Raw genomic sequence first — 5248 nt, 5'->3', positions numbered from 1 at the left:
TCTTACAAATGCAGACGACTTGACTCTTCCCGAGACCTAATCAATAAGCTCTCCAGAGGAGGATTCTGGAAATTTCCTCCGGGAGATACTTTTGACTGGAAAGTTTAGGAAACTGACATATCACGCTTTCCTTTGTCCTGGAATCATTGATAGCCTTTTATTGTTACCTGTCTGTCTCCTCAGGAAGATGTACGTGCGTGCTTAGTTCCTCAGTCATGTCTCACTCTTTGCGACCCCGTGGGCTGCAGCCCACCAGGCTCCTCTGTCCTCAGGGATTCTCCAGGCAAGAATACTGGAGTGGGTTGCCATGTCCTCCTCCAGGGTATTTTCCCAATCCAGGGATCGACCCCAGGTCTCCCACATTGCAGGCCGATTCTTTACCGTCTGAGCCACCAGAGAAGCCCAAGAATACTCACTGGAGTGGGTAGCCTGTCCCTTCTCCAGGGGAACTTCCTGACCCAGGAATCAAACCCGGGTCTCCAGCATTGCAGGCGAATTCTTTATCAGCTGAACTACCCGGGAAGCCTGCTCTTAATGCATAGGGATTATATTTATGTTCATTCTTTTTACTCTTCCATGCTGAACATTATGCTGATGATAGATGATTTACCAGTTCCTGTTATTTGAACGGATCATCCAGTAAAGATTTTGCCAAGGCAAATGTTTTTTTAAAATGTGATTTTCTGGACTTACTTAAAATGTAGAAAGAGACTCACGGATTTAGAGAATGAACTTATAGTTGGGAAGGGGGTGGGGGAGGGAAGCGGGAAAGGGATAGTTAGGAAGTTTGGGATGGACATGTACACGCTGCTACATTTAAAATGGATAACCAACAAAGACCTACTGTACAGCACATGGAACTCTGCTCAATATTACATGGCAGCCTGGATGGGAGGGGAGTTTGGGGGAAAATGAATACGTGTCTGTGTATGGCTGAGTCCCTTTGCTATTCACCTGAAACTATCATAACATTGTCTGTTAATCAGCTGTACCCCAATACAAAACAAAAAAATTTTTTAATGTGCAATATTAGTCCCTAATTGCAACATTGGTCCCTAATAGAAGTATTTGTGAAGAACAAACACTTTCTAGCTTAAACCATTCCTTTTTATTTAGATAAGAAAAGAATCTAAATATATACAGATTCAATGTTAAAAATGAAAAAGGGCATATGGGCTTGTTTAGGAGTAAACTGTGGTGAAATACTTACTCACCAGAGATTCTATATTTAAGCACAATGTTAGAACAAATTCAAGAATAAATTTTAAAAAATCCTCCATGAGTACTTAAGTATGCCAGAAATGTGAAATGGAAAAGTGAGGCCTTTGAAACTGGAGTCAAACATCTTAAATTACATGATCAGTTTTGATATTTAAAGAAAAAGTTTAGTGAATGGAACCTTGGTTTAACACTAAAGCGTCTTCTTCAGTTTGAGTTGTACCGGTACTTCATTTTATTTTGAAAGTCTTTACTATTGGGTGTCTTTTTGTGAATTTGTTGATCTTCATAATTCATGTGTTCCCTGTATAAAATGAGAAAATAGAAGTTACCTCTGGTTTCGTAAGATGTTAAAGGTACATATAGCTCCTATTCGCCAGCTTGAAATAGAATTAAGTGTTCTGTTCAACCACTCTATGTGCCATTGATCTGATGAAAATGACACAATAAATAGCTGTTTACAAAGTTTTATAGGTATACACCCTTGACTGTCTGATAAAGGATGGGTGTATAAGCGGTTAGTTTTAGCGTCAATGAATTTCTTAAGAGGAGGAGAAAACTGCATTTCTAGGAGAGAAGAAAACCTGACCAATATGATTTGCTATTTTTTTAAAAACTTTATTTATTTATATTATATAAATATAATATATATATTTATATATTATAATTTATATATATTTATATTAATTATATATATTAACTATATATAATATATATTATATATATAGATTAATATTAATATTAATATTGTAATTATTTTACAATATTGTGATGGTCTTTGCCGTATGTCAACATGGATTGGCCATAGGCATACATGTGACCCCTCCCTCCTGAACCCCCCTCCCACCTCCCTCCCCACCCCATCCTTCCAGATTGTAACAGAGCATCAGCTTTGGGCTCCCTGAGTCATATGTCTAACTCCCACTGGCTATCTGTTCTACATATGGTAATGTCTATGTTTCAATGCTGTTCTCTCAAGTCATCCCACCCTCTCCTTCTCCCACTGAGTCCAGAAGTCTATTCTTTATGTCTCTATCTTTTTGCTGCCCTGCACATAGGGTCATCAGTACTATCCTTTTAGATTCTAAATGTGTTAATATACGATATTTGTCTTTCTCTTTCTGATTTACTTCACTCTGTATGATAGATTCTAGGTTCATCCACCTCATTAGAATCGACTCAAATGTGTTCCTTTTTATAGCTGAGTAATATTCCATTGTGCATATGTACGACCACTTCTTTATCCATTCATCTGCTGGTGGGCATCTAGGTTGCTTCCATGTCCTAGCTATCATAAATAGAGCTGCAATGAACATTGGGGTACATGTATCTTTTACAATTCTGGTTTCCTCAGGGTATATGCCCAGTAGTGGGATTGCTGGGTCATATGGTAGTTTTATCCCTAGCTTTTAAAGGAATCTGCATATTGTTCTCCATAGCGCTTGCATCAGTTTGCATTCCCACGAAGAGTGTAAGGTGGGACCCTTTTCTCTGCACTTCATGTTTGTAGATTTTTTAATGATGCCCATTCTACTGATGTGAGATGATACCTCATTGTAATTTTTTTTTTTGCATTTCTCTAGTAATGAGCAATTTTAAGCATCTTTTCATGTGCTTATTATGTCTTCTTCGCAGAAATGTCTGTTTAGGTCTTCTGTCCACTTTTTGATTGAATTGTTTGTTTTTCTGGTATTGAGCTGCATGAGCTCCTTGTATATTTTGGAGATTAACTCTTTGTCTGTTGTTTGATTTGCTATTATTTTCTCCCATTCTGAGGATTGTCTTTTCACCTTGCTTATGATTTCCTTTGTTGTGTAAAGTTTTTAAGTTTAATAAGATCCCATTTGTTTATTTTTGTTTTTATTTCCTTTACTTTAGTAGGTGGGCTATAGAAGATCTTACTGTGATTTATGTCAGAGAGTGCTCTGCTTATGTTTTCCTCTAAGAGTATAATAGTTTCTGGTCTTATATTTAGGTCTTTAATCCATTTTGAGTTTATTTTTGTGTATGGTGTTACGAAGTTTCAAATTTCATTCTTTTACACATAGTTGACCAGTTGACCCAGCACCACTTGTTGAAGAGACTGTCTTTTCTCCATTGTATATTTTGTCTCCTTTGTCAAAGATAAGGTGTCCATAGGTGAGTGGATGTATCTTCAGACTTTCTATCTTGTTCCATTGGTCTGTATTTCTGTTTTTGTGCCAGATAATTTGCTATTAATAGAAGAAACTAAGAGATAACCTAAGGAGATTTTAAAGAAGCTGAAATATGAGTTTGGCTTAGGAGGAAATGCCAGGGTTTCTGTACTATTTGCAAAGTATTTTTATACACTTGATAACAATCTACTTTATAAACACTTTTGTGACAGCAACGGTCCATATCACACTAATTTGCATTTGCTATATGTAGTGCCAAATAGAATTCTTCTCGTTACACTTCATGCTCCAGAAATATCAAACCACTTGTAAGTCTGCAAGTGTAACGTGCTCAGCCAGCACATCGCGTTTCTCCAGCGCTGTTTGGTATGTCCGTCCCAGCTTACATGTTGCAGATTCCTGCTCTTCTAAGTCTAGGCTGAAATATTATGGCCTCTACAATTATTTCCTTGTGTGTGCATGCGTGTGCTCAGTCACCCAGTCGTGTCCAACTCTTCGCAGCCACATGGACTCTAGCCGGCCAGGCTTCTCTGTCCATGGAATTTTCCAGGTAAGAATACTGGAGTGGGTTGCTATTTCCTTCTCTAAAGGGATCTTTCCAACCCAGGGATTGAATCCGTGTCTCTTGCAGTTTCAGCATTAGCAGGTGGATTCTTTATCACTGAGCCACCTCCTGCTGCTGCTGCTGCTGCTGCTGCTAAGTCGCTTCAGTCATGTCCGACTCTGTGCAACCCCACAGACGGCAGCCTACCAGGCTCCCCCGTCCCTGGGATTCTCCAGGCAAGAACACTGGAGTGGGTTGCCATTTCCTTCTCCAATGCATGAACGTGAAAAGTGAAAGTGAAGTCACTCAGTCATGTCCGACTCTGTCCATGGGATTTTCCAGGCAAGAGTACTGGAGTGGGAGCTGCCATTGCCTTCTCCGGAGCCACCTGGGTTGCCCACAATTATTTCCTTATCTCAAGATAAACTTCCGGAGCTTCCTCTTCCATGGTCTCATGGCGTGTCTTGAGGTAAATGTGTCTATTTTAATCTCTCCATTTTACCATAAGACTGTAAAACAATTATAGGTCTAGAATGTGAGGGGGGAATTTGTTTGTTTTTTGGTTTTTATTGGTCTTGCTCTTTTTGGTATCTAGAGCAGTTAGTTGCACTTGTCCAACAGTAAGAAGTCATCAAGAAATAGATTGTGAATGAATGGAAATTAGAAACCATTGGTGATCCATAAGTGCCCTGGTAACCAAGAACCTCTATAATATTTTCCATATTAAAAAAAGAAACTTCCAAAATCATATGAAAATATTTTCCCTAAGTGTGGTGTCATTATAGGATTGGAAACCAGTGAGGCCAACCCTAAGGAGAGCTGTCTGACAGTTTGTCCGTCTTTCCAGCCCTGATTTTCTGAGCAGTTCCCCAGTGTCTTCATGGATCCCCCTTCTTCAGGCACTACTTTCATTTCCTGGTATTCTTCTCTACATAAAATCAGAAAAAAGTTTAGATTCTATTTGTTTGTGCTCATTACATGATGGGTTATCAATTAGGAAGTTCCAACATGTTACCTTAATTATGTACAAATAATGTAGTCTAGTTTGGGATACAAATTTCCTTTTAATATTCAAATTAATTTCAAGATTTCTGGTTTCAAGTAGCTGAGCTGAGCTCATGCCTTTTAACTTTTCTTTCTTCCATCCCAGTGAAAACTTGTAATAATGAAAAAAATGTGTAAAATCATCACAGCAAAGGAGAGGAAAGATGGACAAGGATTTTAACCTATTAGGTAAGATGGGAAACAGGTGAAACAACAGCTGATCATGTAGAATAGGTGGCCCATCGCCTAAAACAATGTACATTGCTGTCATAAGACGGCCTACTGG

The sequence above is a fragment of the Bos taurus genome, chromosome 9 (genome assembly GCF_002263795.3).
Source record: "Bos taurus isolate L1 Dominette 01449 registration number 42190680 breed Hereford chromosome 9, ARS-UCD2.0, whole genome shotgun sequence".
NCBI lineage: Eukaryota > Metazoa > Chordata > Mammalia > Artiodactyla > Bovidae > Bos > Bos taurus.
The sequence above is the reverse complement of the archived record's forward strand: the minus strand, read 5'-3'. Positions refer to the sequence as shown.